At 42.6% G+C, this 22,929-nt stretch overlaps 1 gene segment (V, D, J or C); it reads right to left on the bottom strand.

Annotated features, from left to right (window-relative positions):
- LOC309870879 (immunoglobulin kappa variable 4-1-like) overlaps positions 1-22,929 on the bottom strand; it is a 73,947-nt gene that overhangs the window by 48,029 nt on the left and 2,989 nt on the right. The window contains exon 3 of the V gene segment in view: positions 3,018-3,147.

The following is a 22,929-nucleotide window of genomic DNA, read 5'->3' on the forward strand; positions in this document are numbered from 1 at the left end:
GCACATGACACTTTCCTGAGTTGCCAGGTCCCTGGCCATTCCCCAGGAGAGAGTCTCCATCAGCTGCAAGGCCAGTGAGAGCCCCCACCACATGGCCAGGAAGCACTGCTTAGCCTGCACCAGCACGGACTGAAGGCCCTCATTTACCTCTCTTCCACCTGAGTTTATGGGGTGCCCTCCCGTTCAGAGGCAGCGGCTCTAGGACAGACTTGATTCATACCATCCGCAGGCTGCAAGCTGAAGACAATATGGCCGACTTCATCAGGATGACAATATGGCCAGTCTTACATCAGGATGTACCGTCACAATGATAGGACCCACATCAAACTTCAGCCCTCATTCTAGTCATGACAGCCCTAGCCTGGCCCTCTCCACACGCCTCTACCTCACTTCCCATTGCCTCCAACAGCCGCTCATATGCAGAACCTCCTCTCTACAGGATGTCTGTAGTCTCTGTCTGCTGAGCACTCCTATTTCCTGGCTTTGCCATTCAAATTTTAACCCAGAAAAAAACAGCTCAGGAAGGAGACAGCACTATATCTCAGTCTATCCTTGTGCTGGAACCAATGCACATTATTCTTTTCCCAACATATTTTTAACATTAAAAAAAAAAAGTCTTCTACTGCAAAACTAGGAGCAAAGAGCAGGCTACGTTTGTCACTAGAAAACGTTTTAAATTTGGAAAGAACAGCAAAAGCAGATTATATGAGGGTGGCAAACAAAAAATATGGAAGACGGGGGAGATAGAGGACTTACCACCTGGACACCTTCTCCCCCCACGCTTACCCACCAAACCACTGACATGTACAGTAGCCCTGCGCCAACCGTCTCTTCTAAGACCACCCTGAGGTGGTGGTTTTAGAAGAGACGGTTCTGTAGCCCCCTTCAGCCACTTCTAGACTAATAGGCCTGCCTAGAAAGTGGAAGAACAATGTTTGAAATCAAGATAGGTAGGCTACGCCACTCTAGGATCACTCCTTATTGCAGACAAACACCAGCCCCAAAGTCTCTCCTGGTTACTGGAATATTTTAGTTCCCATATCCTAGAGCTTCTCTCAGCCTGTCACAACTCCGGGTGGTTTCACTGTATTCAGGATATGATCTTCTATTACCTGCTCTCTCAGTTGTTTGGCTGACCCTCCTCCAATCATCTCTTGGATCATCAGAAATGATCCACCCAATCTTGATCAGTCACTCTCGTGTCCGTGCCTTAGGTGCGCCATCAGAAAATCATTACAAGTTCTCCAACATTACAATGCTGAGCATCACAGGGACAATGCGTGGCTCAGTTGGTTGAACCTCTGCCTTTAGTTTGGGCCATGGTTCTGGATTCCTGGACCTGAGTGCCGAACGGATGACTTTAAAGAAAAAGATGACAAGTGGTGAAAAAGGTGTGGAGGCACAGTGTCCTGTGTTCCTATGTGACAGGATTGAAGAGTGAGGGAATCAAAGCACCTGGGTGGCTCAGTCTGTTGAGTGGCCGACTCGTGGTTCAGGTCATGATCTCAGAAGAGCGGGCATTAGGTCCCCACTCAACAGGGTATCTACCTGAGAGTCTCACCATCTCCCTCAGCCCCTCCTCACCAGCAATAAATAGATAAAATGAAAAAAATAATAATGCGAGAATTGCCTTTGTGAGAATGAGTAAGCCTGGGAGAAATAGAGAAGAGAGAGAAGGGATGTAGGAAAGGAGCCGGAGCAGAAATGAATGTGCAGGACACTGACCAGGAAGGCTGGGAAACAGGGCCCATGGAAGGAAAAAGCGAGAGGGACACTACCTTCCATGTGGGAGATTCTGAATAGGAGAGCTCAAAGGTTTCATCCTGGGAAGGTTCTGAGTAGGAGGGTGAAGGAGGATGAGGAAAAGAGAATGAGGAAATAAAAGAGAAATGTCCCAGAGTCCAAGAGGAGCAGGAAGTGAGAACTGATCCGTAGGGTGTAAAGTTCATGGCCCTTTGTCAGAGGCTAAAGACAGAGCTTCCTGGCTCACTCCTGCCATGAGAACCTGGGAAACACACAGCTTCCTGGGACACAAAACGCCCAACAGCATCCCTAAGACATTTTCACAGCATTTGTCTTCATTAACCTCCCACAAAAATGGATGCAGGAGGGATGCCTGGGTGGCTCAGTTGGTTAAATGTCTGCCTTCAGCTCAGGTCATGATCCCAGCATCCTGGGATGGAGTCCCGCATTGGGCTCCCTGCTCAGAAGGGAGCCTGCTTCTCCCTATGCCTCCTGCTTCGTCTGCTTGTGCTCTGTCTATCTCTGGCAAATGAATAAATAAAATCTTTTTTTTTTTTTAAAGGGGTGGGGAATGAAGGAAAAGTCTGGACTCTTCATTTTCTGCTGGGCCTTACAAGACCTTCAAGAAGTAAGTCAGGAGACGTGACTTCTCAGGCAGATAGGGGAACGCACATGTTCAGGGCTGAGCGAAGATGAAGCAGCTGGTGCAGCAAAACCTCCGTGACCCGCGACCCCAGGGAGGAGGTTTTTGTTTAAGGTTGAAGCACTGTGGGCGGATAGTTATATTCCTCCTGGCAGTAATAGTCCCCCACATCTTCGGCCTGGATGTTGCTGATGGTGAGGGTGAAGTCTGTCCCAGACCCACTGCCGCTGAACCGGTCTGGGATGCCCGTGGCCCTGCTGGATGCAGCATAGATGAGGAGCCTGGGAGCCTGCCCAGGTTTCTGCTGGTACCAGGCTACATAGTTGTTAACACTCTGACTGGCTCTGCAATTCATGGTGACCCGTTGACCTGGAGACACAGCCAGAGAGCCTGGAGACTGAGTCATCGTGATGTCCCCATGGGCACCTGCAATCAGAAAAATGGTGATACAAACGCACTTTATCCCAGTCACACTGAAATATGTCATTCCAAGCATGCTTCCTCATGGTACCACATGGTAGGACATCATTGGGTCTAGTCTGGAAATAACCAGTGTTACTCATTATATATCTTAAAAAATTATTTAAAATGACACTACTCTGGAAGGATTATGGCACTTTCAGCTTCTCACCTGAGACCCACAGCAACAAGGACAGGAGGACCTGCCTCTGTGAGGCCATCTTGCTGCCCCTGCCTGCCTGATGCAGCTCAGCTCATGTAGCAAAGACCCCTTTTATACAGCCTGAGCCACAGGTCTGGGCCTGGAGGGGTTTATGCAAAGCAGTCAGGGGGAACAGAAGCAAATCTCACAAGCAGAGGGTTGTGAAAGTGCCCAGCTGAAATGTAAGGAGCCAAAAATAACTCCAAAATAAAGTTTATGACAGGAACACCCAAAAGTCAACTCAGAAGTTCTGGGAACAACCTAGAAGTTCTAAAATGACAAACTGCTCTAAAATCAAATGAAGAGCTTCTATTTTCTATTTAAAAATGTTTTTAGTGGGTTCAGTTTCCAGAAATGATGAACTTGGCTCTTCATATCAACAGCTGTGGTAAAATAACAAAATATGCTGAGAAACAAATAATGGGAGGCAGGGAAGGACAAAAGAATTGGAAGCCATGGAAAGAAAGTGGAGAATGGGGAACATCGAGCTCTGAAGCCATTTTCTCCTGCAGATGAGTAAGAATGAGGTAAGAACTTGAGCTTGAGTCCCAGAGCTGTGCAAGGGCCAGAGAGATGGAATAGACAGAAGAAAGGCCCAGAATTTCCTCACTCAGGGAGACACATGGGACCCTCCTTGGACCTAGAAGAAGTCTGAATTCTAATTTTCAGTTATTCTGTATTTTCAGTTCAATATTTATGTTTGTGTTGATTTGAGCAATAAATGAAATCCAGGTGCCCTCAGGAAAATTCAGTTCCCTCTAGGGGTTTGAGAAATCAGGGCAGGGTTCCTTGGGTACCATATAAACTTCCCTGCACCTGTTCCTCGTCCTGCTGTTCCTTCTTAAGCAGAGGGAAGGGGGCAGGGGTGGGGTTCCCTTAAGACGTCAAGCATGCAGGCCTGGTGAGGAGGGCAGAGGCTGTGGAAGCTTCGGGCACACTGCAAGTACAGCTACAAAACTTCTGCCATCTGTCCTGTGAGTGGGGCAGACGCCTGAGTCTTCCTCTGGCAGGTGGAACCCTGGCTATTCTGTGGTCCCTTTGGCTGCTGCACTGCTTCGTGAAATTAGCCATTTCCTAAGACCCAGATAGAGCCTGTATCAAGTAGACCCTGCCTGGGGATTCACACCTCACCCTCACAAAGGGTTGATTCACCCATCACTCCGTCCCTCAATTTCCCCTTTGATTGTTACTTTTATGTGTCAATGGAAGTAGGCTAGGGTGCCCAGTGAGTGGTCAGTGCCAGTTTAGATGTTGCTGCCAAGGTATTATTAAGTGTGATAAACATCTACATCAGTAGCCCTCATCTCCCTTGCTGCACAAAAGATTCACCACAGCCCTATTTTGGCTTCAAAAGGGAAAGAAAACTTTATATTATTATTATTATTATTATTATTACTTATTATTATTATTGAAAAACTAATAGAAAATGAAAGGAATATGCACTTACAGGAAGGGAATAGTAGGCAAGAAATGAGAATAAGGCCACTTTACCTCCTATGGGGTACTTACAACCCCCCACCTCACCACCTCGGGAAGCCCCGTGGAGACACCCAGGCTGGAGACCCGACTGAGAGACCTGGGCAGAGCATTCTCCTCTCAGGGGATGCTTCCAATGAACCATCCCCACAAGGGCCATATTTATAGGGCAAATAACAGGGTTTTTGAAATGAAACATTTGTTTACCTACATGCAGTTTGGAGTAAGATGCATGCCCACATTATCATGTCTCTGTATTTTCAGGGAGCCTAAGCTATGTGCATCTGCCTCCCCTCCCAGATCTCATTCTGGGGGCTAGCCCTGCCTAGAGCCCGAGGGGATGGGAGACAAGGCTGTAGCTCTTGGCGTCCAGAACAGAAGGGTTAGACCTGGAAGCCGATATCACTGATGCACATAGATGCAAAAATCCTCCACAAAATATTAGCAAACCAAATTCATCAATATATTAAAAGATATCATGATCAAGTAGGATTTATTCCAGAGATGCAAGGATGGTTCAATATCCTTAAATCAATCAGCATGATATGTCACATTAACAAAATTAAGGGTAAAAATCATAAGATTGTCTCAACAGAGGCAGAAAAAGTATTTGAAAAAATTCAGTATCTATTTATCAAAAAAAAAAAAAAAACACGAAGAAATACCAAAGGTTATAGAGGATATGGATTTAGAGGATATGGAGAGGATAAGGAGAAATACCCTCAGGTATTGTAGCTGGGGATGAAAATTGGTGCAGTCACTATGGAAAACAGTATGGAGTTTCCTCAGAAACTTAACAATAGAACCACCCTATGATCCAGCTATTCCACTACTGGGTATTTGAAAATATATATGCACCACTGAGTCCATTGCAGCATGATTTAAAACAGCCATGATATGGAAACAACCTAAATGTCCACTGATGGATAAATGGATAAAGAAGCTGTGTTATACATGTGTACACACACAATGAAATACTACTCAACCATCAAAGGGAAAGGAATCTTGCCATTTCGGACAACATGGATGAGCTTGAAAGTAAAATGCTAAGTGAAATAAGGAAGAAAGAGAAAGATATTATGTATAATATCACTTCCATGTGGAATCTAAAAAAGCCAAATACATAGAAACAGAGACTAGATTGGTGGTTGCCAGGGGCTGGGTGGTGAGATAAATAGGGAAGATCTTGATCACAGGGTACAAACATCTGTGTATAAAATAATTTCTCATAGTCTCATGTACAGCATGGAGACTGTAGTTAACAGTATTATATTGTACTGGAAGGTCACTAAGAGATTAGAACTTCAAAGTTCTCACCACAAAAAGTGAATAAGTAAAACAAGAAGGAAAATTATGTAAAGTGGAAGTTGCATTAACTCTCCTTGTGTTGGTAATCATTTCACAATATAAACATAGATCAACTGAGTAAAACTTTCAATTATACAATGTTATATGTCAATTATATCTAGAAAAAAAATGTTGACATCATTTCCTTCTGGTCCCCATGGTTTCTGAATAGAAATCCTCTGTCATTCGAGGTGTTTTCCTCTCTGGGTAAGTGTGGTTTTTCTCTTTCAGCCTATGATATTTTTTCCTTTTTCTTCAGTGCTCAGAAATTTTCATATGTGTGTCTTGACATGTATTTCTTCAGGTTTATGCTGTTAGGGGTCTGCTGAATGTGAAAATTTTCAGCAATTACTTACTCAAAATATTTTTCATCTCCATCCTCTCTCTGCACTCTTTCTAGGATTCCAATGGCACAAATGTTAGATCTTTTGTTTGGTCCCATGTATCCCAGATTCTGAGGAGTTTTTGTTGTTGTTGTTTTAGATTTGGGGGTTTTGTTTCATTTTGTTTTTAGCTTAGCTTCTCATTTTGGTTTAGATTGGGTAATTTCTTGCTTCTGATCTTTCTGCCTTTATCCTTTCACTCTCCTCCTTCCAGACCCTTCCTAGCCAGCCACCCCATAGGGCATCCATATCCCTACTTCAGGCCACTTCCCCAGCCACATTAAGTCAATGACCATTTGTGCTCCTTGAGCGTCTACTAACTAAACATCTTATTTCCTTATGGTATGATATAGGAGCTGTCCAGTTTAACTTACATCAACATATCATGCGAACCTGGGCAGAACCTAGAGTCCTTTCTATGCTAGTAGCTGGTTGAGAGGCCCTTTGTCTTTAAACAGATGTGTTAAGAAACAAACTATGGACTCTAAAAAACAATCTGAGGGGTTTGAAGTGGTGGGGGGGTGGGAGGTCGGGGTACCAGGTGGTGGGTATTATAGAGGGCACGGATTGCATGGAGCACTGGGTGTGGTGAAAAAATAATGATACTGTTATGCTGAAAATAAATAAATTAAAAAAAAGAAACAAAGACAGGAAAGCAATTACAATGCAGTAAGAAGTTTTTATTATATGCATAGTCCCCTGGGAACAGAACACACAGCATGCCACCCTGCAACACAGGCAGTACCGAGGTGAGAAAAGCAAACAGAGAGAAGTACAGCTGGCCTGTATTTTTTACTGTGTATTTCATGAGAAGTATGGAGAAGCAAAGTCAACAAGCTACTTAGACATAAGATTGGAGAGTTTAAAAATTATAGAGGGCTGCAGACTATAGGTGTGCCTCTTGTCCTCTGGTACCCAGGGGGATTTGGATAGAGGGAGTTGTCACAAATTGCACCTCTCATTGAAAGGAAGAGAGTAGGATTGGGGCTAAGGATTTTCTGGCTTGAATATCAAATGTATGCTCTTGGGCAAGTCTTTTACTCTTTTGCTGCTGAAGCAGGAAGAATGCAGAAATAAGAAAATGCATTAAATATAAAGCCTCTTGAGGCTGAAAATAGGAGCTCTTGCAGGGGTGCCTGGGCAAGAATGGTGAGTATTGTGGAGGTCTGAAACTCTTGTCCCATAAATTAAGAGTGCCTGCTGAATCTGCTTGGATCCAATACTAAAGAAAATACTTTCTCCTTCCTGAGTTGACTGATGCTGGGCTCCACCCAATCTTACAATCTGGTGTGTCTGACATGTTTGCTTTAGGAGGAACAGCTCTGTCACACAGTTAACTGATGTGGGATACACAGGTCTACTGGGGTCTATGCTACACTGGAAACTACTTGCTGAAAAGTGAATAGATTGTATTTGAGAAGGGCCAAGTCTTGCCAAAGAACTGGGAAGTCTGTGCTATGAATCTTCATCTGGGCTTGCCAAAGTGTCCACACCATCCTTCCTGGTCACAGATGCACATACCACCCAACGACATGAGAGGTCATAGGGCCCACATGATAACGTCACTCCCATCACAGCCCAAACCTGATACAGAGTCCCTCCTGGCTCTGTACAGACTCTAAACTAGTGACTTCCAAATTAGGTAAAAAAAAACAAACGGAATGGTGTAGCTAATCCAAGTGTGGATTCTGTTGTCTCATCACTCAATACTCCTCAAGATACTGTGCTTCAACCTGTGTTCAGAGGTACAAGATTCAAGTACTTGTCCTTTATCAACAAGGTGCTGTGTTTCAACCTCTGTGGTCAGAGCTACAAGTTACAAGTACTTGTCCTTTACCTCAGAGAGGATTTGCCTGCATTCCTCAGATGTCTGGACCCCTGAAACAGCCACCAGGGAGGGGAGCCACATGAATTTTTGTAGGGTTTGCATCCCACTGTTGGAGCACATGTGTTTTTGCAAGTTAGTGAAGTCCTCACCATTTCTTGCTCATCGTGTGCAATTAACAGGATGTAATTGATAGAGTATGGCCTGGCGGGATGCTCAGGGGGATGTTTATACAATGCACTGTAGCAGAGAGCAGGGAGTTAAGATAGCCCTAGGCTGAGATTGAGGATGTGACCCGCTCTTCACTGCCAGTGAAAGCAAAGTCCACCAGAGGACTGCATTAGATCATATGCCATACCCCCTGCTGGTAGACCTTGTATTTGGCCTAGCATGGGGCCAAATACTTTCAAAACCTCCACATGCCTAGAAGAGGGAGACTTAACTCACCCAGAGAAGAATGGAGCCCAGTGGGGGATTATTTTGACAAACTTAATTTTTGAGTACTTAAGCAATACACATGCCTCATAATTTCCATATCTTCATGCTCTTAGATCTGAAGTGTTTCTGCCTCTCAGAGTCTTAGAGTCTCTGGGTGGGTGGCAGGAACACACTGGACCCCTCAAAAGCAACAAGATGGTGACTCCATCACAGTTCTTGACCTTCTGCTCTTCTGGGTTCCAGTTGAGAATATTTGACAAGGCAGGTTAAGGGGGGTATGGTTTTCCATCCTGATTTTCTTTCTTCATTGGGAATCCTTCCACAGATGAATTAGGCTTTTTAAAAATATGAATAGTATTCTCTGTCCTACCTAACTAGATACTGGTGACTTCCATGTACATATCCTGAGACTCTGCTGATGTTTCCTGTGTGGTTTCAGCCTCCCATGGCGAGATTATGCTGACCCAATCTCCTGCTGTCCTGTCCATGGCTCCAAAAGAAAGAGTCACCATCACCTGCCGGGCCAGTCAGAACATTAACAAGTCGTTAGCCTGGTATCATCAGGAGCACCAGGGAGAGCTCCTAAGCTCCTGATCTATGCAGCATCCAAGTTGGAAACTGGGGTCCATCACGGTTCAGCGGCAGTGGATCTGGGACCGACTTCACCATCACCATCAGCAGCCTGGAGCCTGAAGATGCTGGGACCTACTATTGCCTGCAGTCTAACAGTTACCTGCCCACAGTGTTACAGGTCAGAGCATAAACCACCAGGAAAGCAGATGTGAGGGGCTGGGCTGCCCCTGCTGCTCCTCTGATGCCTGCACCTGCTCAGACAGTTTCTCAGTGGCAGCCCCACTTTGGACATCACTGGAGGCTTTGGGAGAAGGGCAAGGAGGCTCCTCGGCCCCCTGACTGACTCCCTTTCCCCCAGATCATTACACCTGAGGAGTGTGTGTCATGGTGTCTGCCGAGATTTGTACAGGAAAAGAGAAGCCACTCTATTCCAAGCAGGAATTTCTTCCTATAGGGAAGTAATGTCCAAACATCACTCTTTCAAAGGCCTGAGGATATAGTAATAAGGGAAGCAGACACTAGAAACAGTGATTCCTCAATGATCCCCCGTAAGTCAGAGAATTTATACCATTGGAGATATAGGCTGCCTAGCCACATGGTCCTCAGGCCTGTCTAGGAAGGCCAGAGATGGAGGCGCTGATGCTCTAGCCACCGCAGCCCCTCCCCAGGTGATTCTTCGATCTCTCACTTATCAGAGATAAGCACCTGCAGGTGCTGATGGAAGGCACTGAATCCTCCTCTTCTGACCTCCAGATCTAGGGTAAAGTGCCTTGTGAGCAACTCCGTAGGGAACCAGAGAGGAAAGGGGGCTCTGGAAAATGTGCTTCCAGAAGTGATGGTGGTGACAGGGAGTTGACAGAAGACAGCCTGGGATGGTCACTGTTTTCACATCTCTCAGAAGTTGGCCAGTTAGGGGAAGGCCCTGAATATGTTTGAATATGCTTATAGCTACCATCATTAGGTCTGAATTCATAACAAGGAGATTTTGTTAAGTGACTGAGGGAACAGAAGAATGAGGAAATTGTGTCATGTATATAGAAATAACTTGACAAGGACTTTCCTGATTTAAAAAAAAAAAAAAACTAAATGTGGATGAAGCATTGTTTTTCCTTAATATAAGAATACTTTGTTGCTTCAAATTCTCTATAAGTGAGAGCATCACTGACAACCCTGAAAGCTTGTGACAAATGTGAAATAGCTGTCTCCACCTGATACCTACTCACATGGCTCTCCATTTTAACAAGATGTCAGGAGAGCTGTGTAAGCTTTAAGATGCTCTGTTGTACAGCATTTTCTCTTTAATTTTCTATTTTTGTGTAAGACATTTCTATTGAAAGCCACCTGTTGAATTAAAGCTACAGGTTGCGAAACCCTCCAATTTAACTTTCTAATTCATACAAAATCAAATTACAAACTTCTTTTTAGACAGAAAATATTGAAAAATATAATTATTTAGAAAAAACAAGACCACATATCTTGAAAATTAAAAAGAATAATGATTTGTAGAAATTTAAAGAATTACAAAGACCACAAAGACCAAATTTATATGCAATTCTGTCAGAATAACTGGACTTGGATTTGCTTGTTTTGTGGTTTCTGTACCCTCCCACAGCTCACTATGAGAATGATGTGCCATGGGTAGTCACCACACTCTTTCTTGGCCCCAGATCAACCACAGTCCATAGACTGGAGAACCATTCATCTCCCTGCAGAAGAACCACATAGATGAGCCCTCTGTGCGTTATTCAAATTATTGTCAACATGAACATCCATGACTATAGGAACAAATGCTTAGTATGGCAAGCCTCTGAGTTTTTGACTGATTGGTTAAAATAGCGTGTAAAATATGACTAATGCAATTTTTACACATCTTCACATAGAAATTGACAGCTTTTATTAAAGCCAATGACATTAAAAGGAATACTTGGAAATCCATTATAAGAAGATGCAAAACAAAGAAATGTTTTTAAAAATATTTGAATTAAAAGTGTAAAATTCAACCCATTGTAGAAACATCTGAGATTACTTTGAGTAATAATGAAAAATTGTGTAGATCATTCAGACTTATTAAATGTGATTAAATCTAACATTCATTCATATATATTCATTCATATATATGTGAATATGTCTATATGCATATATATGTATGATATACATACATGTAGATACAATTCTCACAAACAACTAACATCTCCATCAGGCTGACACACGCAGAATTGTCAGGTTATGTCACAGCTTTAATGAAGGATGGTTGGTAAAATGATGCCCCAAGCAGCTCTGACCCCACACCCTCTTCCATAGGATTGTGGTTCACTGAAGACCCCAGAAAATGTCTGTCATAGGTATAGATGACCATTAGACATTCAAACAGTTACCCAGTTCCTGCTATTCTCATCTACAGGATCTTTTCTTGAACTTCAGAGTCATGGCTGTGGATGTCAAGCATAAAAGCCAAGGGAGAGACACAACTTCTCACACAGAGCTAACAAGGAACCAGAACCCCTGATAGCAACTGTTTACACATCATGGGGAAGCCTCTATATGGGAAGGGGTCTTCTGAGCATCATAGGAAAAAGATAATATAGAGGAAACTTTACAAAAGGAAACCTTATTGTTCTGTCCTCCTCTTAGGAAGTACTTCTCTAAGAAATTTCTTTATTGTTATGAAGTATGTGTGTGTATCTATTTGTCTGAATGTCTGTCTGTGTGTCTTTGTGGGGAGAGAGAGAGAAGTATGACCAATACTCACCAGATTGTAACAAATGGTTACCACAAAGGGCACCCTCACTTCAAGAAGCATAAATTCTGTCTTTGTCCCTATTCTCTTCCCCAGGACTGTGAGTTTTCTACTTGCGAGTGAGAGAATCTTTCCTACCCCTGTAGGTTTTTTACATTCATCTTCACATAGAGTATAATACAGGAGGTCCCAGGATGCGTTTAATTCATTTTAAATAATTACTGAATTGTTTTAAACCATTAACCTGAAAGCACCAAATCCCAGAGACTCCTGAACCATCTCCAGTTCATCCTGGGATCTGGAGATCGCTGGTCAATCAATCAGCTGGAGAGGGACTGGGACCTGCTACCTCCTGGACATTAGCTGACAGGAATCCAAGCAGGATGGCCATTCACTTCCCAGAATAGACTCTGGACATGCATGCCTGTATCATCAGGGTCTCTGGAGCTTTCTCAGAAGGCAGAGCTATGAGCACTGTGTCCTGCCACAGATCCCGATTATCTCAGGGAGATCCTGCTTCCCGTGAAGGCAGTAGGGAATTTGTCTCTGTTAGTTTCCCTGCAAACACAGAAGACATTTTAAGTTACTGCTCTCCCAGGAGAGGGCCCTGCACCCTGCCTTTGACTCTTTCCTCTCTGCCACAGGCACCAAGGGATGTGAATATTGTCCCCTGAGGAGGACCTTGCCTTGGAAGTCTGACATAAAGGTCAGCTCTAAGCTTTACTGGGAGTCATCAGTTCAGCTTCTCAAAATGAGGTTCCCTACTTAGCTCCTGGGGCTGCTGATGCTCTGGGTCCCAGGGTAAGAGCAGAAGGAAGATCAGGAAAGAGATTGGGGTGGGGAGGGTGAACTGTCTGGGTGCTGTTAGTCTCTATGTGTGCTCTGTTCAGGGGTGTGATTTCCCACAAATAGGGAAATTTAGTTTTGAGTTAGTGAAAGCTATGAGGAAACTAAAGGAAATGAAGTAAAGTGCTTTAGTGAGATGCTAAAAGAAAAAAAAAAAAATGTGGCCACTCTGTGCCCTACAATTCTTGGGTTACCCATGAAATTTGGATATATTTAGAGCAAGAATCAAATCACAAAATACGATTTAGCCTATCATAAATGAAATTTAAATTCTTAATAATGGCTCATAATGTTTCTCCATAACCTGTACTTATATCTCATTATTTTGGGATACAGCGGGGAGGTCATGCTGACACAGACCCTACTCTTGTTGTCTGTCACTCCCAGAGAGTCAGCGTCCGTGTCCTGCAGGGCCAGTCAGAGCCTCGTACACAGTAATGGAAGCACATATTTGAGCTGGTTACAGCAGAAGGCAGGCCAGTCCCCAAAGAGCCTGATCTACTTGGTTTCCAACCGTTTCACTGGGGTCCTAGAGAGGTTCAGTGGCAGCGGGTCAGGGGCAGATTTCACCCTGACAATCAGCAGGGTGGAGGTTGATGATATGGGAGTTTATTACTGTGGGCAAGTTAAACATAATTCTACCACAGTGCTTCAGGCCCCAACAAAAACCTCTCTGTTTGGCCATCCCCATTGGGCACATATGTTGCCTGAGTGGGGAGCCAGCACAGCAAAGGCTCTGAGCTGGCATCAGAGGCAGGTGCTGGGGAACTCAGGCAGTAATATGCAGCTGAGTACTCTGGACTGAATCCTGGGCCCTGGGAGGCAACATCCTCAATGGGGTATAACCAGCTCTGGAAGGGACATGATCATCCTGTGGGCTGAGCAGTGAGCTGCCAGGGAGAGCCATCCTGATCTCACCATGGCCCTCTCAGCCTGTGTGCACGTGTCAGGGACAGTTACTCAGGCTGAACGTCAGAAATCTGAGCCATTTATGTGAAAGCACAACTACATACATTTGGAACTAAACATGTTTGCCATATTGTCAGTAAGAGACTATTCAGTATTTTTCAGAATGTATTATTTTTTATTTTCCCACTTTATGAGTCTCCACTTTCCCAGTTAGACTAATGGCTCTGTCACAATGTTATCTAGATAGTATTCTATACACACTATCCCTACAGGAAATATGTGTGAGAAAAATTAGTATAATTGTTTGGTGGTCAAGCACCCAAATAGACAATTGTAGTAAATTCATAGTACATATAAGCTCCTCCTTCTGTTGAGAAGTAGTTGGCATATACATAGATATATGGAAATACTACTCAGCCAAAAAAATGGTATTTTGTTATTTGCAACAACATGGATGGACCTAGAAAGTATAATGCTAAGCAAAACAAGTCAGACAGAAAAAGACGAATACCGTATTATATGTAGAATCTACAAACAGAACAAACGAATAAAAAACCTACAAACACAAGCTGACCCATGAATAAATAGAACCTTAACACAATACATTAACATTGTTCAATTGTGCACTCAATCAACTGTTAAGTCTCTTATGCACAGAACAGACAATTTCAATAAGAATCAAAGATATTAGTGTTCCCTTTAGTTTTCTTTCCACTCCATCTCTCATGTGCATCAAACTTTCCACAGAAAAAAAGCAAACACATAACTAAATAAACAATCAAACTATTTCACATTTAAGCAGTGGAAGGATATTTTAACTGATAAGAAAGTTGTAGGAATTCATGAGAACTACTCAGGACAGAAGTTCCACCCCTCACAGGAGACACATTAGGGTTGGGGATGCAAATTTCTATACAAAATAAAGAGTTCATTACAATGGAGGCATTATGAGGTGGCCTGTGGTCAAAGGGAACTTCTGTCTCACTTTTCTCAATCAGACTGGGATGACTGGGCCCCAGCCCAAGGATTACAACTGATACAAAAATAACCTTCACAGTCAACATAAGACACTGCTCCCACTTCTCCCCAGGACTCAGCAGAATCTCAGACAGCTCTACAAAATGTATTTACATGTATATTTATTCCAAGGAAAAGCAAAGAAAAGAAAAGAGGATATTGGGAAGGAATTCAGATTATGCATATGGAGATCAGGGCTTTGAAGGATCTAGACCACTGAAGTTCAGAAATGACCCACTTCACATGGTTGAGAAGTAACTTATAAAGTCAGAAAATCAACACATTCATATGTATTTGTGAGCCGCCAGGCACTGAAATTATTCTCTGTGAGTTCTTCCTCTATAGTGTGATAATTTGCAGTTCTTTAGAAAAAGTGACCCATTGAGGCTCCTGGATGGCTCAGTGGGTTAAGCCTCTGCCTTCAGCTCAGGTCATGATCTCCGGGTCCTGGGATCAAGCCCCGGGTCCTGGATATGTACTATTTATTTGTCAAATAAATAAAATAAAAATTAAAAAAGAAAAAGATAAAGGAAGGGGGACCCATTTCAGTCACAGATCCCAAGAAGCTACTTAACAGACCTCCTGGTGGGGAAGCTCCCTCTGCTGGATGGCGATGGCTCCATCTCAGTTCTCAGGCAAGGATAAGCTCATCTTTTTTCAGAAAGAACTTCCATTTGGCCTCAGTCAGGATACAGGTCTGTTGTCCATCAACTTGGCCAAAGCAGGAAGAGTTTGAGCTGTTTGGCTTGAGAAAATTTACAGATCAAGTTCTACAGAATGTATAACTGCATCACACTCCCCACCCACACACCCTGATCCCAGAATAATGGTCTCACACAAAAGAAGCATCAAGAAAACCGCCCTAAGGAACACAACTCACACCCTGGCTTCTAGTTTTGCTTTTTTTTGGTTTGTTTTTTGCTTTTGTTTTAAGATTTATTTATTTATTTATTTGCCAGACAGAGATCACAAGTAGGCAGAGAAGCAGGCAGAGAGAGAGGAGGAAGCAGACTCCCCACTGAGCAGAGAGCCCAGTGCAGGGCTCGATCCCAGGACCCCGGGATCATGACTTGAGCCGAAGGCAGAGGCTTTAACCCACTGAGTTACACAGGCATGCCCTGGCTTCTAGTTTTATGGATTCCAAATGGACGTCCCCCTGGCAAAGAGATGAAAGTACAATCAAACTCACCTGTGTTAGTCCTTGCTCATTCAGGTGACAGTGATCAAGATTAGAGACCCCAGAGTACTCTTCCCCACCTTGACCTCATGGATGGTCTTCTTACACCCATTACACATGCAGGTGATTTCTGTGTGGTGTACCCTGACCTGCTTTCAGGGTCCATTTTACTGTCCAGGATACAACCTAGTTTGTAAACATGAAGGACACAAACACTCCTGGTCAGAATTAGGAATGCTCTTCCCTCAGTCTACAGGGAGTACAAGAAAACTTCAAAGTCTTTAGATGAGAAAGAAATCTTTTTTTTTTTAAAGATTTTTTTAATGTATTTGACAGAGAGAGAGATCACAAGTAGGCAGAAAGGCAGGCAGAGAGAGAGGGGAGGAAGCAGGCACAGAGAGCCTGATGCGGGGCTCGATCCCAGGACCCTGGGATCATGACCTGAGCCTAAGGCAGAGGCTTTAACCCACTGAGCCACCCAGGTGCCCCGAGAAAGAAATCTTTATAATATTTTGCATTTTCTGAATATTTTAAGGCAAGGTATTATGAGATATGTAACCAAAGAGAAAAGGAGACTTGTAAAGCTTTATGTTGTTTTGTAGGGAAATAGTATTATTTTTGAAATTCAAGAATTCTTAAGAAAATTTTGTAAAAAAAAAAAAAAAGAAGAAGGAGAAGAAGAAGAAGAAGGAGGAGGAGGAGGAGGAGGAGGAGGAGGAGAAGGAGAAAACTTTCACCTGATCTGATACACAGTAAATAAACATGACAGATGAATAATTTCTGGCCATAAACCCACACATTGAGGTTTCACATACACTAAGGGGTAATGGGATTCTGATTCTTTTTTTTTTTTTTTTTTTTTAGTGTACTTGACAGAGTTAGATAATGGAATTCTTTCTTTTCTTTTCTTTTCTTTTCTTTTTTTTTTTTTTTTTTGTTCATTTCTTTTCAGTGTAACAGAATTCATTCTTTTTGCACCACACCCAGTGCTCCATGCAATATGTACCCTCTATAATACCCACCACCTGGCTCCCCCAACCTCCCGCCCTCTGCCCTTTCAAAACCCTTGGATTGTTTTTCAGAGTCCATAGTCTCTCATGGTTCATCTCCCCCTCCAATTTCCCTCAACTCCCTTCTCCTCTCCATTTCCCCATGTCCTCCATGCTATTTGTTATGCTCCACAAATAAGTGAAACCATATGATAATTGACACTCTCTGCTTGACTTATTTCACTCAGCATAATCTCTTCCAGTCCCATCCATGTTGCTATAAAAGTTGGGTATTCATCTTTTCTGATGGCATAATACTCCATAGTGTATATGGACCACATCTTCCTTATCCATCCATCCATTGAAGGGCATTGTTGGGGGCCTCGTGCCCAGAAGGGGTTAACCCAATAGAGCAACAGTTCTTGGGAACCTTTTCAACTGAGGACCTTCACAGGTGTCTCCCTGGTGATTGTTATGAGAACATTGTGAGGTTTGGCTTGTTGCCATTGCAGCTACTGTCTCAAGACTAAGCTAATAAGGCTCCTATGTTTTGTGAATATTGAGTTATGGCTTAAGTGTCCAAACCACAAAGGTCAAGGCTGTCTGATATCTCTGCATGGCCAGCTACTCTCAGGCAAAAATAGAAACGAGCACCAGATGTACAGGAGGTGATTCCCTTACTGTGTGGTATAAATCAGAACTCTGCAAAATAAACTTTGGCACTATGGGACATTATCCTTGGTGCTCCTCCTGCCCCCATCTCTTTGTCTCTTAATTTCTTTTCACCATCCTCTTACCCTCTCTACCCTGGTCGGTTTGTCGCATCGACCGCGACAGGGCATCTTGGTTCTTTCCACAGTTTGGCGACCATGGCCATTGCAGCTATAAACATTGGGTACAGATGGCCCTTCTTTTCACGACATCTGTATCTTTGGGGTAAATACCCAGGAGTGCAATTTCAGGGTCATAGGGAAGCTCTATTTTTAATTTATTAAGGAATCTCCAAACTGTTCTCCAAAGAGGCTGCACCAGCTTACATTGCCACCAACAGTGTAAGAGGGTTCCCCTTTCTCCACATGCTCTCCAACACATGTTGTTCCCTGTCTTGCTAATTTTGGCCATTCTAAGTGGTGTTAGGTGGTATCTCAATGCGGTTTTAATTTGAATCTCCCTGGGGATAAAAATATATGTTTATAAAAAATAAAAAATTAATTTGAATCTCCTCATGGCCAGTGATGATGAACATTTTTTTGTGTGTCTAGTAGCCATTTGTATGTCTTCATTGGAGAAGTGTCTGTTCATGTCTTCTGCCCATTTTTCTGACATGATTATCTGTTTTGTGTGTGTTGAGTTTGAGAAGTTCTTTATGGATCCTGGATATAAGCCTTTTGTCTGCACTGTCATTTGCAAATATCTTCTCTCATTCCATGGTTGCCTCTTTGTTTTGTTGACTGTTTCCTTTGCTGTGCAGAAGCTTTTGATTTTGATGAAGTCCCAAAAGTTCATTTTCACTTTTGTTTCCTTTGCCTTTGGAGACATATCTTGAAAGAAGTTGCTGTGGCTGATATCAAAGAGGTTACTGCCTATGTTCTCCTCTAGGATTCTGATGGATTCTTGTCTCATGTTGAGGTCTTTTATCCATTTCGAGTTTTTCTTTGTTTACGGTGTAAGAGAATGGTCGAGTTTCATTCTTCTACATATAGCTGTCCAATTTTCCAAGCACCATTTATTGAAGAGACTGTATATTTTTTCCTGCTTGGTCAAAGATTATTTGACCATAGAGTTGAGGGACCATATCTGGGCTCTCTACTCTGTTCCACTGGTCTATGTGTCTGTTTTTATGCCAGTACCATGCTGTCTTGGTGATCACAGCTTTGTAGTAAAGCTTGAAATCAGGTAACGTGATGCCCTCAATTTTATTTTTGTTTTTCAACATTTCCTTAGCGATTTGTGGTCTCTTCTGATTTCATACAAATTTTAGGATTATTTGCTCCAGCTCTTTGAAAAATAACAGTGGAATTTTGAGCGAAATGGCATTAAAAGTCCAGATTGCTCTAGGCAGTATAGACATTTTAACAATATTTATTCTTCTGATCCAAGAGCATGGAATGGTCTTGCATCTTTTTGTGTTTTCTTCAATTTCATTCATGAGTTTTCTGTAGTTCCTCGAGTACAGATCCTTTACATCTTTGGTTAGGTTTATTCCAGGTATCTTATGGTTCTTGGTGCTATAGTAAATGGAATCAATTCTCTAATTTGCCTTTCTGTATTTTCATTGTTAGTGTATAAGAAAGCCACTGATTTCTGTACATTGACTATGTATCCTGCCACGTTACTGAATTGCTGTATGAGTTCTAGTAATTTGGGGTTGGAGTCTTTTGGGTTTTCCATATAAAGAATCATGTCATCTATGATGAGAGAGAGTTTGACTTCTTCATTGCCAATTTGGATACCTTTTATTTCTCTTTGTTGTCTGATTGTTGTTGCTAGGACTTCTAATACTATGTTGAACAAGAGTGGTGAAAGTGGGCATTCTTGTCTTGTTCCTGATCTCAATGGGAAGGCTGCAAGCCTTTTCCCATTGAGGGTGATATTTGCTGTGGGTCTTTCATAGATAGGTTTTATGAAGTTCAGGAATGTTCCCTCTATCCCTATACTTTGAAGCATTTTAATCAGGAACGGATGCTGGATTTTGTCAAATGCTGTCTCTGCATTGATTGAGAGAACCATGTGGTTCTTCTCTCTTCTCATATTAATTTGTTCTATCACATTGATTGATTTGAGAATGTTGAACCATCCTCGTAGCCCAGGGATGAATCCCACCTGGTCATGGTGGATAATCCTTTTAATGTGCTGTTGGGTTCTGTTTGCTAGGACCTTGTTGAGAATCTTAGAATCCATATTCATCAGGGATATTGGTCTGAAATTCTCCTTTTTGGTAGGGTCTTTCCCTTGTTTGGGGATCAGGGTAATGCCTGCTTCATAGAAAGAATCTGGAAGTTTTCCTTCTGCTTCAGTTTTTTGAAACAGCTTCAGGAGAATAGGTTGTATTTCTTCTTTGAAAGTTTGGTAGAATTCCCCAGGGAATCCGTCATGTCCTGGGCTCTTGTTTTTTGGGAGGTTTTTGATCACTGCTTCAATCTCTGTACTAGATATCGGTCTATTCAGGTTGTCGATTTCTTCCTGGTTCAATTTTGGGAGTTTATAGTTTTCCAGGAATGCATCCATTTCATCTAGGTTGTTAAGCTTATTGGCATATAACTGTTGATAATAACTTCTAATGATTGTTTCTACTTCCTTGGTGTTAGTTGTTATCTCTCCCTTTTCATTCATAGTTTTATTAATTCAGGCTTTCTCTCTTTTCTTTTGGATTAGTGTGGCCAGTGGTTTATCGATCTTATTGATTCTTTCAAAAAACCAGCAGTCTCTTCAATAAATGGTGCTGGGAACACGAACAGCTATATGTAGAAGAATGAAACTCGACCATTCTCTTACATCATACACAAAGATAAACTCAAAATGGATAAAAGACCTCAACATGAGACAGGAATCCATCAGAATCCTAGAGGAGAACATAGGCAATAATCTCTTCGATATCAGTCACAGCAACTTCTTTCAAGATATGTCTCCAAAGGCAAAGGAAACAAAAGTGAAAATGAACTTTTGGGACTTCATCAAAATCAAAAGCTTCTGCACAGAAAAATAAATAAATAAATAAAAAGAGGCAACCCATGGAATGAGAGAAGATATTTGCAAATGACAGTGCAGACAAAAGGCTTATATCCAGGATCCATAAAGAACTTCTCAAACTCAACACACACAAAACAGACAATCATATCAAAAAATGGGCAGAAGATATGAACAGACACTTCTCCAATGAACACATACAAATGGCTTTCAGACACATGAAAACATGTTCATCATCACTAGCCATCAAGGAGATTTTTTTTAATTAATTTTTTATTTTTTATAAACATATATTTTTATCCCCAGGGGTACAGGTCTGTGAATCACCAGGTTTACACACTTCACAGCACTCACCAAAGCACATACCCTCCCCAATGTCCATAATCCCACCCCCTTCTCCCAAACCCCCTCCCCCCAGCCACCCTCAGTTTGTTTTGTGAGATTAAGAGTCACTTATGGTTTGTCTCCCTCCCAATCCCATCTTGTTTCATTTATTCTTCTCCTACCCACTTAAGCCTCCATGTTGCATCACCACTTCCTCATATCAGGGAGATCATATGATAGTTGTCTTTCTCTGCTTGACTTATTTTGCTGAGCATGATACGCTCTAGTTCCATCCATGTTGTCGCAAATGGCAAGATTTCATTTCTTTTGATGGCTAATTAAAACCACATTGAGATGAGATTTTTAACTTACACCAGTTAGAATGGCCAAAATTAACAAGACAGGAAACAACATGTGTTGGAGGGGGTGTGGAGAAAGGGGAACTCTCTTCCACTGTTGGTGGGAATGCAAGTTGGTGAAGCCTTTTTGGAGAACACTGTGGAGATTCCTCAAGAAATTAAAAATAGAACTTCCCTATGACCCTGCAATTGCACTCCTGGGTATTTACCCCAAAGATACAGATGTTGTGAAAAGAAGGGCCATCTGTACCCCAATGTTTATAGCAACAATGGCCACGGTCGCCAAACTGTGGAAAGAACCAAGATGCCCTTCAGTGGACGAATGGATAAGGAAAATGTGGTCCATATACACTATGGAGTATTATGCCTCTGTCAGAAAGGATGAATACCCAACTTTTGTAGCAACATGGACGGGACTGGAAGAGATTATGCTGAGTGAAATAAGTCAAGCAGAGAGAGTCAATTATCATAAGGTTTCACTTATTTGTGGAGCATAAGAAATAACATGGAGGACATAGGGAGATGGAGAGGATAAGGGAGTTGAGGAAAATTGTAAGGGGAGATGAACCATGAGAGACTATAGACTCTGAAAAACAATCTGAGGGTTTTGAAGGGGTGGGGGTGGGAGGAGCTAGGCAGCGGGTATTATGGAGGGCACATATGGCATGGAGCACTGGGTGTGGTGCATAAACAATGAATTCTGTTATGCTGAAAAAAAATTAATAAAAAAAAAAAAAGGACCCTGAGCTTCTGTGTTTCCCTGGCAGGCTGCTCACAGACCTTCTGTTGCCCCCTTCTCCCTCTTCTAAACTTTGAGGCCTGCCTAGAAAGTGGAAGAACAGTGCTTGAAATCAAGATAGGTAGACTACGCTACTCTAGGAACTCTCCTTATTTCAGACAAACACCAGCCCAAAAGTCTCTCCTGGTTTCTGGAATATTTTAGGTCCAACCTCCTAGAGCCTCTCACAGCCTGTCACAATTCGTGGTGGTTACAGTGTATTCAGTATATGACTGTTCCATTACCTACTCTCTCAGTTGTTTGGCTGACCCTCCTCCAATAGTCTCTTCCCCACCCAATCTTGATCAGTCACTCTCAGGGCCATGCCTTAGGTGCACCATCAGAAAATCATGACAAGTTCTCCATCATTACAATGCTGAGCATCTCAGGGGCGCCTGGGTGGCTCGTTTGGTTGAACCTCTGCCTTCAGCTCAGGCCATGATCCTGGGGTCCTTGGATGGAGCCCTGTTCAGCGGGGAGTCTGCTTCTCCTTCTCCCTTTGCGACTCCCCTGCTCATGCCCTCAGGTATTCTCTCTCTGTCTCTCTCAAATAAACAAACAAACAAATAAATAAATTTCTAAAAAAATTTGAGTATCTCAGCCTTGACCCATTCTAAGAACTCTGCAGCTCAATCCACTGGGTATGCCACCGCCAAAGTTTCTGGCTTTCATTACAGTAAGACCTAAAATTTATAGGAAAAATATATGTTGTGTTTCCATGGAAAATTTGGCATCTCTGTAGCATACCTTTCCAGGTTATCAGGGTCCAACTCTGGTCATTATCTTTAAGCTATCTTGCAACTCTTTATAAACTGTTGATAACTGATAGATGGACAATTCTGAACTGTCTGGTAGTGATTTAACTGACGTCTCACCTCACCTTGGAGAACCAGCTTGCCTCTCTCTGCAGTTCATTCCTTTACTCCAAATATATCTGTGTGTTTTGACTTTTCCTTTGACCCACTTACATCTTCCTAGTTCCCTCACAGCATATGAGTAAAATAATTCAACACGAGT

Source organism: Mustela nivalis (genome assembly GCF_964662115.1).
Source record: "Mustela nivalis genome assembly, chromosome: 8".
Lineage (NCBI taxonomy): Eukaryota > Metazoa > Chordata > Mammalia > Carnivora > Mustelidae > Mustela > Mustela nivalis.